This window comes from Tursiops truncatus, chromosome 19 (genome assembly GCF_011762595.2).
Source record: "Tursiops truncatus isolate mTurTru1 chromosome 19, mTurTru1.mat.Y, whole genome shotgun sequence".
Lineage (NCBI taxonomy): Eukaryota > Metazoa > Chordata > Mammalia > Artiodactyla > Delphinidae > Tursiops > Tursiops truncatus.
In genome coordinates, this window is record NC_047052.1 from 20,249,193 (window position 1) to 20,263,376 (window position 14,184).

Sequence of the window (14,184 nt, forward strand, 5' to 3'; positions counted from 1 at the left end):
ATGAGAACTGCTACTCCAGCTTTCTTTTGATTTCCATTTGCATGGAATATCTTTTTCCATCCCCTCACTTTCAGTCTGCATGTGTCCCTAGGTCTGAAGTGGGTCTCTTGTAGACAGCATGTATATGGGTCTTGTTTTTGTATCCATTCAGCCAGTCTGTGTCTTTTGGATGGAGCATTAAATCCATTTACATTTAAGGTAATTATCGATGTGTATGTTCCTATTACCATTTTCTTAATTGTTTTGGGTTTGTTATTGTAGGTCTTTTCCTTCTCTTGTGTTTCCTGCCTGGAGAAGTTCCTTTAGCATTTGTAATAAAGCTGGTTTGGTGGTGCTGAATTCTCTTAGCTTCTGCTTGTCTGTAAAGGTTTTAATTTCTCCATCAAATCCGAATGAGATCCTTGCTGGGTAGAGTACTCTTGGTTGTAGGTTTTTCCCTTGCATCACTTTAAATATGTCCTGCCACTCCCTTCTGGCTTGCAGAGTTTCTGCTGAAAGATCAGCTGTTAACCTTATGGGGATTCCCTTGTGTGTTATTTGTTTTTTTTTCCCTTGCTGCTTTTAATATTTTTTCTTTGTATTTAAGTTTTGATAATTTGATTAATATGTGTCTTGGCGTGTTTCTCCTTGGATTTATCCTGTATGGGACTCTGTGTGCTTCCTGGACTCAATTGACTATTTCGTTTCCCATATTAGGGAAGTTTTTAATTATAATCTGTTCAAATATTTTCTCAGTCCCTTTTCTTCTCCTGGGACCCCTATAATTCAAATGTTGGTGCGTTTAATGTTGTCCCAGAGGTCTCTGGGACTGTACTCAATTCTTTTCATTCTTTTTTCTTTATTCTGCTCTGCAGTAGTTACTTCCACTGTTTTATCTTCCAGGTCACTTATCCGTTCTTCTGCCTCAGTTATTCTGCTATTGATTCCTTCTAGAGAATTTTTAATTTCATTTATTGTGTTGTTCATCATTGTTTGTTTGCTCTTTAGTTCTTCTAGGTCCTTGTTAAACATTTCTTGTATTTTCTCCATTCTATTTCCACAGTTTTGGATCATCTTTACTATCATTATTCTGAATTCTTTTTCAGGTAGACTGCCTGTTTCCTCTTCGTTTGGTCCGATGGGTTTTTACCTTGCTCCTTCATCTGCTGTGTGGTTCTCTGTCTTCTCATTTTGCTTCACTTAATGTGTTTGGGGTCTCCTTTTCTCAGGCTGCAGGTTTGTAGTTCCCATTGTTTTTGGTGTCTGCCCCCAGTGGCTAAGGTTGGTTCAGTGGGTTGTGTTGGCTTCCTGGTGGAGGGGACTAGTGCCTGTGTTCTGCTGGGTGAGGCTGGATCTTGTCTTTCTGTGGGCAGGTCCGTGTCTGGTGGTGTGTTTTGGGGTGTCTGTGACATTATTATGAATTTAGGCAGCCTCTCTGCTAATGGGTGGGGTTGTGTTCCTGTCTTGCTAGTTGTTTGGCATAGTGTGTCCAGCATTGTAGCTTGCTGGTCATTGAGTGGAGCTGCGTCTTTGTGTTGAGATGGAGATCTCTGGGAGATATTCGCTGTTTGATATTACATGGAGCTGGCAGGCCTCTGGTGTAGCAATGTGCTGAACTTGGTTCTCCCACCTCGGAGGCATAGCCCTGACGCCCCGCTGGAGCACCAAGACCCTGTCATCCACACGGCTCAGAATAAAAAGGAGAAAAAAAGAAAGAAAAATAAAATAAAATAAAGTTATTAAAAAATTATTAAAAAGTTTAAAAAGTTTACATAATAAAAAAAGAAATCAACCAAACCAAAAAAGAAATCCACCAATGATATCAAGCGCTAAAAACTATACTAAAAAAAAAAAAAAAATACAGACAGAACCCTAGGACAAATGGTAAAACAAAGCTATATAGACAAAAATCACACACAAAAGCCTACACATACACACTCACAAAAAGAGAAAAAGGGGAAAAACTCATAAATCTTGCTCTCAAAGTCCACCTCCTCAATTTGGGATGACTCGTCTGTTCATGTATTCCACAGATGCAGGGTTCGTCAAGTTGATCGTGGAGCTTTAATCCGCTGCTCCTGAGGCTGCTGAGAGAAATTTCCCTTTCTCTTCTTTGTTCTCACAGCTCCCGGGGGCTCAGCTTTGGATTTGGCCCCGCCTCTGCCTGTAGGTCGTCTGTTCTTTGCTCAGACAGGACGGGGTTAAAGGAGCCGCTGATTCGGGGGCTCTGGCTCACTCAGGCCGGGGGTAGGGAGGGGCACGGAGTGCGGGGCGGGCCTGCGGCGGCAGAGGCCGGCGTGACGTTGCCAGCCTGAGGCGCGCCGTACGTTCTCCCGGGGAAGTTGTCCCTGGATCCCGGGAAACTGGCAGTGGTGGGCTGCACAGGCTCCCCGGGAAGGGAGGTGTGGAGAGTGACCTGTGCTCACACACAGGCTTCTTGGTGGCAGCAGCAGCCTTAGCGTCCCATGTCCGTCTCTGGGGTCCGTACTGATAGACGCGGCTCACGCCCGTCTCTGGAGCTCATTTAAGCGGTGCTCTGAATCCCCTCTCCTCTGGCGCCAGAAAACGAAGAGGGAAGAAAAAGTCTCTTATATCTCTTCCGTAGCTCCAGACTTTTTCCCGGACTCCCTCCCACTAGCCGTGGTGCACTAAACCCCTGCAGGCTGTGTTCGCGCAGCCAACCCCAGTCCTCTCCCTGCGCTCCGACCGAAGCCCGAGCCTCAGCTCCTAGCCCCCGCCCGCCCTGGCGGGTGAGCAGACAAGCCTCTCGGCCTGGTGAGTGCTGGTCGCCACCGATCCTCTGTGCGGAAATCTCTCCGCTTTGCCCTCCGCACCCCTGTTGCTGTGCTCTCCTCCGCGGCTCCGAAGCTTCCTCCCTCCGCCACCCGCAGTCTCCGCCCGCGAAGGGGGCTTCCTAGTGTGTAGAAACTTTTCCTCCTTCACGGCTCCCTCCCACTGGTGCAGGTCCCGTCCCTATCCTTTTGTCTCTGTTTTTTCTTTTGCCCTACCCAGGTACGTGGGGAGTTTCTTGCCATTTGGGAGGTCTGAGGTCTTCTGCCAGCGTTCAGAGGGTGTTCTGTAGGAGTTGTTCCACGTGTAGATGTATTTCTGATGTATCTGTGGGGAGGAAGGTGATCTCCGCGTCTTACTCTTCCGCCATCGTGAAGCGCCCTAGAGGATTTCTTGAATGATCTCTCTCTCTCTCTCACTTTGGATGTTGTCTGTATCATTCTGCTTATATCTCACAATGATCTTTATCTTAGGAACTACCGAATATTCTCAGAAGTCTAGTGATTTCTCTCCTATTTTGCGTTCTTCGAGAGAGGGTCCATTTGCCTACTGTTGGGAGAAGAATAGTTCTGGCAGAGTATGAATGGTTCCTTGTTCAAATACTTGGGTCCAAGAAAAATGAGAATTTCTTGAGGTGGATTTTGACTTACTTGGAGACTTGCCTCCTGTACAGGTGGTGAGATCAGTAACATCTTGGCATGAAGGTGGTGGTGGCTCTCCTGGGTTCATGGAGATGGCCGGGGGCACTGCTGTCCTCCTCTGTCCCTCCCACTCTAGCTAGACCCCTTCCCATTGTCCCCTGAATGTTTCACTTAGAGCTCCCTCTGCATCAGGGAAGCCTGATGCCCTTCCCAGCCATGCTATGTCCCTGCTGTATCTGTCTCCACCCCTTGTCTCTCTGATTTTCAGGTTCTATACGGTGGCATCACAGTTGCTTTCCTTAAATAGGCACTGATTCCGAGACTAATTTGTTTTTCTACCTCAGTGTTTTCCAAACTGAGGTCTGAGTCAGAATTACCTGGGGGTAGACGTGCAGATGCCTGGCCTCCTCCCTGAGCATGAAAACCTGAAATCTGTTTTTTTTTTAATCCCGTCCGCAGGATTTCTTGTAGAATCTGCACTTAATTTTAGGCTCATCCGTGGTACTGTCGCGTGTATTATTTAGTCTAATGGTGTTTATATATATATTCTAATTTTATATATATTCTACTTATTGGTCATTTCAAAGGGAACATTTAAAGGGTGAGGAATTAAGTCCTTCAAAACATTGAAACACTTGCTATCCTTAGATGGGTTTTTATATTCTTTATAAGTTTTTATGAGGACGATAAAACCATATTGCAGAAAGCTTTGAAAATAGGGAGAAAAGCATAATTTCCCCCAGTTTGGTGCAACGACTGTTTTCACGTCGGTATGGTCCCCCTGGGTCTCTGTAGAAGAGTGTTCATAAACGTGAGCAGCATCGCGTGATGTGCAGTCAGAGAGGAGAGAGCAGACCCTGCTCTGGGCTCCATTCTTCTTAGAGGGCGTGGCCTTGGATTCTCGGAGAGACCCACTTGCAAGAGACCCAGCCCCTGGCTCCCAGAGGCCCCCCAGGGGAGGAGGCGCAGAATCGCTCCAGGTCCAGACCCCCTGCATCCCCGGAGCTGGTGTGCACAGTGTGATTTCCATTCTATCCTGTGTTTGTTGTCACCTCCTATGCGCAGTGGATGAACAGGACCCTGCTGCTGCCCGGGGCTCCCATGCCGGGCTGGGGGTGGAGGAGACGTAAATAGCATGTAGCACAGAGTGAAATATCTGTCACTCCGGAGGGTGGAGCAGAGCGCGGGAGGAGGCTCAGCCACTCACAGGCCAGAGGAGGGAGATGACAGGGGTGGGAAGTTAAATAGAGGCGGGCACTCCTGAACACAGCTTGGCCGGCCCTGCGTTTCAGGCACAGCCAATGGCCGTGTGGGCTGGTACCGGCCCAGGCCCATCTGAGGGTCTTATGGCCTTATTCTCACCCCTGACTTGTTCCCAGGGGAGCCAAGGGACTTTCAAAAAGAAAATATTGAGACTGAAGTGTGCAAGATGTTGTGTTAGGCAGTGTCCCCCCTCAGCAGGGAATGGTATTTTCTCTCTTTATAATTTTATTATTTTTGTTGCAATTCTGAGATATTTAAAATATATGGAAATTGACAGAAAATGATGAAACACACACACATGTATACACTGGACAGATTTAAACAAAGACATTATATTGCCACATTTCATTCTTATTTTCTTTAAAGGAAATTTAAAAATTATACCGTTGAAGTCATCTTTGTAACCCTTATGGATTACATTTCTCTCCTGCCCTCCTTAACTAGAGGTAAACACTGTTTTGAAGTTGACATGTGTTTCTCCTGCATGTGCTTTTTTGCTTTCATTACCTGGGTATGTGGTATGTGTTTTAAAGTATATTTCTAGCTAGCTATCTACCTACCTACCTACCTACCTCCCTATCGTGTATCTCCCTGTTGTATGATACATATATTTTGTAACTTCCTTTTTTTCCATCTCTCAATACTAAGTTTTTGAGAGTTACCCACATGGATCATGTGAACTCTGGTTCTTTCATTTTCACGGCTATAGAGTGTATTTCATTGTTTGAAAAAATTAAGAGGTACTTATCCATTCTCTGAATAGACATTTGAGTTGTGGCGGAAAACATCCTTCCATGTATTTCCTTCCAGGTACATATAAGAGTGTCTCTTGATCATATTTCAGAGACAGATTACCTGGGTCTTTGGGAATGTGCATTTTAAGTTTCACTACGTATTTCCAAATTGCTCTCCAAAAAGTTTATACACATTTTCACTTTGTCAGCAGTGTAACAGATCCCATTTTCTAACGTATTTTCACACATCACAATTTTTGACAATTTTATGAGTACAAAACAGCATCTCATTGAGGTTTTTATTTATGTCTCTGATGATTGGACAAGATTATTATGTTTTCATATGTTGATATGTATAAGTTCTTTATATTTTCTGCATACTAATACTTTGTTGCTTATATGTATTGAAAATATTTTCTCCCAACCTCTGATTTATCTCTGAATGCTGTTTTCAGCAATTTCTCTCTTACAGAGATTTGTAACTCTTTCCTTTGGAAAGTTGTGCATTTTCATTTTGTTTAAGGAATTCTCCCTGTTCTGGGGCCATAACTACGCAGTTGGCCCTTGAACAGTGCAGGGGCTAGGGGTACCAACCCTCTTTGCAGTGGAAAATCCAGGCAAAATTTATATTCGACTCTTTGTATCCACTGTTCCTCCGTATCCACAGTTCTGTATCCTTGGATTCAACAAACTGCGGATTGTGTAACACTGTGGTATTTACTATTGGAAAATATCCACGTATAAGTGAACCTGCACAGTTCGAACCTGTGTTGTTCAAGGGTCAACTACATTCTCTGAGATTTTCCTCCAAAAGATTTAAGGTTTTAGTTCTACATTTAAATCCCTAACTTGAGTGGTTTAAAAAAATCAAAACTTTTTTTAATTTGGAAAAGTTCATGAAATTAAACCGTGTAGCTTATTTATGATAAAGCCAACACAATGTAACCATGACTTAAGTCAAGAAACAAAACATCAGGTCCAGAGAAACCCTCCATATTCCTCCCTGTCAATTATAACGCCTTCATCTTGCCGCAGTTAATCACTAACCTAAGTGTGATGGCAGTCATATGCTGCTCTCCCTGCCCCCTCTCCCCCTCTCCCCATCTCAGAATTTCATCCCTGCCCTGGTCCTCCCAGGATCTCCATGCCTCAGTGCTGCCTCTGGACCTTGCACTTACCAGAGTCCTGACCCTTCCTGGAGAAGGCCCCTGAGCTTGGGCTTAAAGGAGGAGCAGGTTCAGGAGAAGCGAAGAGTGTTCAGAGCTAGGGAGAGAGGGAGCCAGAGGATCAGCCACTGAGAGGCTGGAGGCTTGTGTCTTTCATCCCAAGGGGCTGGAGAAGAGAGCATTTGCAGAAAGTGTAGCAAGAGGAAGCCAGGAAGATTTCATCCTCCCCTCCCTCCTGGACCGGCAAGAGACAGAGCTCATTTTCCTTATATTGAACAGACACAGAATTTTCTCCTCATAATGCTTTAGAGAGAGAGAGAGGGAGAGAGAGAGAGAGAGAGAGAGAGAGAGAGAGAGAGAGAGTGTGTGTGTGTGTGTGTGTGTGTGTGTGTGTGAGAGAGAGAGAGAGAGAGAGAGAGAGAGAGAGAGAGCGAGCACAAGAAAAAATGCACGAGATACATAGAAACAGACGGGCTTGCAGAGAGCAGATGTTTTCTCCAAGATCCCTTCCATCTGACTAAAAACAGCTGGTGCTTCCAGAGCCACCCTGTCTCCTTTCTCCACCAGCCACCATAGTTCTTTCTCTCCTTATTTTCATTTGCCCTTTTTCACCTTCATGGGCAATGGCCTGGTGACCCATCCTGCATTCAGAATCATGTCCCCCAGAGGGTATTGGGTCATTGTAGGTCCAGTCCTGATTGCTCTGGAAGATCTTGAGACTCAGGCTGTACACAGGACCTGCTGTTGGACTCTGGGCACTGGGGCTGGAGGCACAGACCCCTGGCTTGCCGGCCCACCCTGCTTCTGGTCCATGCTCACCACGACCCAAGACTTAATGGAGTCCAAGTACGTCTTCACTGTGGAAAAGGAGTGGGGAAGTTAGTCACAGTGGGCAGAGGTTTGGGGAGGAAGGCATTCAGACTGGAATCCCAGAGGAGCTATAGAAAACAAACAAACAAACAAAACATGTCAGGCCCTGCTCCAGGTGCTGGGGGATCCCAACGTCAGCTGGTTTTCCAAGACAGACTAGAATTTTACCATGTCTCCTTTGCTTTAGAACACACTGTTTTTTGGAGATTTAAAACCCATTAGGGAATGGCTTAAGAAGTTAATAACCTGTTATCATCCTGGAGAGTTGCATTTGATGTTTATAGCTTTTTGGCTTATGAAAATAAATTAAGTGAGATTGGGAGCCAGTTCTTATTCACACCACTTACTGAAGGCAGATCATCCAATAATAAACAAATATCATTAATCTTAAATCCACGTGGGGAGAATTTCATTTTTTAAAGCTGATTGTACTTATGGGAATATATATTTTATATATATATATATATATGAAAAGTAGAACCTAAACAAAAAGTACCCTAATACAGTAAACTTTGCATCTCTGGTACAGAATTCGATTCAATCAACTGTGAAATGTAACCAGGAAGAGTAATGTTGATTACAAGGAGCACATAATCAGGGCAGCTTGGATATGCACTGGGTTCATCTTTGCTTCTACCAAGCCTGAGCACTACTGACTAGGTGTTCAATTTGTTTTTTCTTTCTTTTTTTTTTTTTTTTTTGCGGTATGCGGCCCCTCACTGTTGTGGCCTCTCCTGTTGCGGAGCACGGGCTCCGGACGCGCAGGCTTAGCGGCCATGGCTCACAGGCCCACCTGCTCCGCGGCATGTGGGATCTTCCCGGACCGGGGCACGAACCGGTGTCCCCTGCATCAGCAGGCGGACTCTCAGTCACTGCGCCACCAGGGAAGCCCCAATTTGGTTTTAATTATCACGTTAGTGTTAGTTGTAATTTCCATAAATGACTCTTAAGCCACAGGAATGGATACTAGAGTTGAAAGACTTTTTTTACCCTTTTTCCTATTTGAGCATTTATTTCCCAATTATCAGGGCAGCCTGTGCAGGGAGACAAAGTCACACAAAGATGGTCATTTCTCAGTGTGATAATTCCAGATCCTTTCTGAAGCCAGGTCATTTGCTTCATTTCACCGGTGAGAGTTTATTCATTCACAATAAGGAACACTTCCTTAAGTGTGAGTATGCTAGGAACTCAGAAATTTAGAAGTCTTTGTCTTTGCATTAAAACTGAGCAAGGGAGATATACATGAAAACTTTAAAAAAAATAATTAAACTGTTCTGAGATTGATTACACTCATACATATTAAGGTCGGTGATGATATAAGGTGATAGGAACACACAGAAGAGGGAGAGTAAAGCCTTCCAGGGGTGAAGGTATGCAAAGGGGTACTTTGTTTTGGGTTTTGATGGATATACAGGAGTTCACTAGAGGAAGGAGGAAGAAATGGCTTGAGTCAAAAAAGTACATGAGGCGTTCAGAGGACAGAGTGAAGCTCAGGAGGCTGGAGGACAAGGTAAGAGTGAGAGTTAAGTCTGGAGAAGAAAATTCTTGTCAGCTCATTCACCCATCTTGAATACGTCCTTTACTCCCACTTATCACCTCTCACCTTAACCAGAGCAGAAGCCTCCGCAGGGTCCTCCCTACTTCCCCCCTTGCCCTCCTCTGATCTGTCTTCCACACTGCAGCCAAAGGGATCTTTTTGAAACCCAAATCTTAGCACGTCACTCCCCTTGGCTCTCGGGATAAAGTCCAGATCTGCTTGATCCACCGAGAAGCTCCTGGAGCTAGCCTCTGCCAACCTCTCAGCCCTCACATCTTATCAATCGCCTTCTTTCTCCCTAATTCCCACCACGCTGTCCTCCTGTTTGTTCGTAAGCCTGCCAGCCTCATTCCCTCCTCTGAGCCTTTGCATATGCTGTTCGCACTGCCTGGTAAACTCACTATTTTCTAAAATAAGCATCTCCCCTTTCCCTCTCCCATCCTCCTCCCACCTGTTCTCTGAGTCCTTTGTTTTTTTTTTTTCCTTTCTTTTTTATTCCTATAACCTGTATACAGTCTGTAATTGTTCCTTTCATCCAGTATCATGTGCTTTTTGTCTGTCTTCCTCATTAGAATTCAAATGCCACGAGTGGAGGAATGATCCCTGTCTTGCTCACAGCTGTGTACCCAGTACCTGGCACTGTGACAGGTACCTCCTAGGTTCCGAAAAATTGCTTCTTGAGAAAATAGATGAAAGGGCCAGATTCCAGAGGGCCTTTTGTGCCAGCCTCTAGGCTTTGGCCCTTATCCTGTGAACAGTAGGAAACCAAGAGAGAGATTTAACCAGGCCTGCAACGAGCATGGTGTGTGTCTGCCTGACACAGAAAATTAAGTTTAAAATATTTTCAGTAATTTTACTCATACCATGACTTCACTGGCATCCCTTCATGGTGATGCGATGATGGGAACAAAAAGTGATTTCCATTTCTCGAGTAAAACATAAAACCTCTCCCCTGCAGGGCCTTAACACTCAGAATGAAAGCTGAACCCACTGCCCCGTCCAGACAGACGAGCGAGCTGGTTAGCGGGAGAGGGATGGCGGGTCGCTGACAGCAGACAGGCCTCTGGTTTGCAATTTTAAGGGGACATAAAATGCTGGCTGGCTTTCACAGAACACCGAGCTGAGCTGCAGAAAACGATAAAATCTCCCTGTTGCAATATAAATATGGGATGAAAGTTGATTAACCAATTTTATGTTGTTATCTGAGCCTTCAATCCATTTGCACTTGAATTAAAAAGACACAAATTGAGTTTTGACTGGACCGGCATTTTTCGACAGGCAATGTAGGTTAAATGCCTTTTTCACCTGAAATCTTCATTGGGCAGAGGATTTTCTACGACGTTGCGCTGCTTGATTTCTGGAATACTGCCAGGGTTTAACATGTGGGCCCAGAATACACAGGCTACGACGAAAAAGGGCATGTCCTGAATTTCCTTTTAGGGCCGGGGCATTCTTGTGGCCATGGACACTTTATTTCTCGGCTAGGTTACTGCAGGAGTCTTCTTGCAGGACTCCACATAGCTGTTGAGGCTACTTTTGGTCCATCTCTGCCCAACCCCTAAGATGTCTCACCAAACAGCCACAGGAATGTCCTTCCAGTGCAAATCTGGAACTGCCCTAAACCTCTCCGTTGATTGCTCGTTAAGAACACAATTTAATCCTTCGGCATGATCGTCAAGGTCTTTGACAATCTGTCTCCACATGCCTACCTTTCTAAACTCACCCCTGTCTTCTCCGTCGTCCTCCCACATTGACATGCCCACCATATTCTATTTTCCAGGCTCACCTGTCTGTTTACTTGGCCCAGAAACCATCAGGTGCTTTCTCATCACCCTGCTTTGCTTCTGTTCTTTCCCCAGCCTTGCATGGCCCCCTTCCCCACATCACCACTTCCCATTCAAATTCTCTCTCTCCTTCAAAGTCAAGTCCGGAGGCATGGCAACCCATTTTCTAGGAAGCAACATGGGAGACTGTAGCATCCCCCTGATGGCCTCGGGGTAACATTCATTTGGGCAGGTGCCAGATCAGAAAGAGCTACATTAGCCGGATGAGAAAAGAGAAATTTCATCCGGAGAGAGGGATGCTTGTGCAGGGACATACGGTCATGGTTCTAGATGACACCACTGCCCAGTCAAGCTGGTGTCCTATGGCCTTGAGTACTATGCCACAGAGAGATGCCAGGAGGGTCTACCCCATCTAAATATCCCCGCAGAGCTGTGACCTGGTGGGGCTCAGTTCACATGGTGTTCTGATGAGTTCTGCTTGGGCAGCCTGGACAGTTCACCCTGAATCTCCGTCCCCACTTGTCTACACTATTCTCATATCTATAGCCCTTTGATCACTTGAATCCCCCAGGAAAGCACGTCAACAGCAGAGAAGCCATTCTCGGCTTATGTACATCCAGTGCATTCTGGGACCCTTGACCAGTTAACCTGGCTTCATAACCTGCAGCCGACAGCTAACAAAAAGGGTCTGATAACACCCTTGCCTCAGTGACAGCTGACGTCCTGACGTCCTGAGCTTTCATCCGAGCTCCCTCCTGCCCCCATTTCCATGCTGTCCCTGTCCACCCAGTATCGGTTCTCTAGTCTTGTCTCCTGTCTGTGGGCTGCCGTCTGTCCCTCAGCCCCAAATCTTGATTTGAGTCTCTGGTTCTAACCTCCGGCTTTTGGCTTTGACCTCCAAGACTCTGGATTCTCCAGAATCATTCTCCCTGCCCTGGACACCATCCTCTCATCAGTGACAGCCTTAGGCTCTGAGTTCGCCTCCGCTCAGGGAGGGGACTCATCCTGTGTCAGTCTGCGACTCCCTGCTGCTCACTGAACCAATACAAAACCCAGTAGTTTGGCCTTCAAGGCTCTTGCCACCCTGACCTCTCACTAATCCAAGCCGTCCTTGGCTCTGTGCCCTACACTGTACCTTTTGCTCCAGCCCTTCTGTGTAAGTTGCATTCTTGAGCACACCATGAACTTGACATCTCTTTGCCTTACTGTGGCATTCCACTGCTTTGCAGTGAGGACCTCCATGGGGCTATGAGAATCCTTTGAATTTAGATTCCACAATCAGACCCGGTTTCAAAGCCAGAGCATCTGTGTGACCTTGGGCATATCACTTAACCCTACTGGCCTCATTTCAGTGGACTCATTTGAAAATGAGAATAATGACCCCCACTTCGTGGGGTTTTAGTATAGGATTCAGGGTGACACGATGCCTGGCACATTTCTCTCCCAGTGGCAAGATAACTTGAGCGCTCCTTCCCTGCCCCATCACTGACTTTGCCGGCAGTTAGGAAAGTTGATGGTGGTGCCTTGACTAAGGTGTGAGTGTGATTCCCTCGGACAGTCCATGGGCCTGAGGCTCAGAGGGTGGAAACTCCTCCTTAATGTGAGTCCCACTCCTTTGGCCGTACAGGGGCCGCTGTGTGAGGTGCTGATGCAGAGATGACTCACTCCTGCTGGTCCTGGGTTCTCACTGTGTCCGCACTTGTAATGAGTTGAGGCTCCAGTTTTAGAATTTCTTACAGCACTGCCCAGGGAACTGTCACTTAGCAACCCCTTGAGCTGAGACAATTCCATGGCACTGGGGAAGGGGGATGGGGAGTCTCTGGAGAGAATATCCTCCCAAGGAGAATGCTTCTGGCCAGAGGGCCATGCTGACTGCAGTGGACAGGGACCTCCACTGGCAAGCAAGGAGCCAGTTTCTAGTTCTGCTGCTGATTTTTAGTGATGCTTGGAGAATCTCCTCATCTCTTTATGCCTCAGTTTCTTTTATTTTAAATTAATTTTAATTAGAGTTTAATAGTTGATTTACAATGTTGTATTAGTTTCTGCTGCACAGTAAAGTGAATCAGTTATACATATACATATATCCACTCTTTTTTAGATTCTCTTCCCATATAAGTGGTCATTACAAAGTATTGAGGAGAGTTCCCTATGCTCTACAGTAGGTTCTCACTAGTTATCTATTTTATATGTTGTAGTGTGTATATGTCAATCCCAATCTCCCAGTTTCTCTCTCCCTCCCTTCCCCCTTGGTAACCATAAGTCTGTTTTCTACAGCTGTGACTCTGTGTCTGTTTTGTATCACTTTTTTAGATTCCACGTAGAAGCAATATCACATGATATTTGTCTTTGTCTGACTGACTTCACTTAGTATGATAATCTCTGGGTCCATCTGTGTCACTGCAAACGGCATTATTTTGTTCTTTTTTATGGCTGAGTAATATTCTATTGTATACATGTGCCACATCTTCTTTATCCATTCCTCTGTCAGTGGACATTTAGGTTGCTTCCATGTCCTGGCTATTGTAAAATAGTGCTTCAATGAACATTGGGGTGCATGTGTCTTTTCGGATTATGGTTTTCTCTGAATATATGCCCAGGAGTGGGATTGCTGGGTCATATGGCAACTCTATTTTTAGTGGTTTTTTTTTTTTTTTTTTTTTTTTTTGCAGTATGTGGGCCTCTCACTGTTGTATTTTTAGTTTTTTAAGGAACCTCCGTACTGTTCTCCATAGTGGCTGCAACAATTTACATTCCCACCAACAGTGTAGGAGGGTTCCCTTTTCTCCCAACCCTCTCCAGCATTTATTGTTTGTAGATTTTTTAAAAAATTATTTGTTTATTTATTTATTTTTGGCTGTGTTGAGCCTTCGTTGCTGTGTGTGGGCTCTTTCTAGTTGCGGCGAGCGGGGACTACACTTCGTTGCGGTGCACGGGCTTCTCATTGCGGCGGCTTCTCTTGTTGCGGAGCACCAGCTCTAGGTGCGCGGGTTTCAGTAGTTGCAGCACGTGTGCTCAGTAGTTGTGGCTCGCGGGCTCTAGGGTGCAGGCTCAGCAGTTGTGGCACATGGGCTTAGTTGCTCCGCAGTATGTGGGATCTTCTCGGACCAGGGATTGAACCTGTGTCCCCTGCACTGGCAGGCAGATTCTTAACCACTGTGTCACAAGGGAAGTCCCGTTTGTAGATTTTTTGATGATGGCTATTCTGACTGGTATGAGGTGATACCTCATTGTAGTTTTGATTCGCGTTTCTCTAATAATGATGTTGAGCATCTTTTCATGTGTTCGTTGGCCATCTGTGTCTCTTCTTTGGAGAAATGTCTGTTTAGTCTTCTGCCCAGTTTTTGATTGAGTTGTTTGTTTTTTTGGTACTGAGCTGCATGAGCTGTCTGTATATTTTGTGCAGACACACAGGAGGACCCT

The 14,184-nt window shown here is 45.6% G+C and overlaps 1 protein-coding gene across 1 annotated transcript in view; it reads left to right on the top strand.

The window, feature by feature from the left end:
* The window catches only part of LOC109550088 (thymidine kinase 2, mitochondrial), an 886,444-nt gene that overhangs the window by 585,303 nt on the left and 286,957 nt on the right, over positions 1-14,184 (top strand). The window lies entirely within an intron of this gene.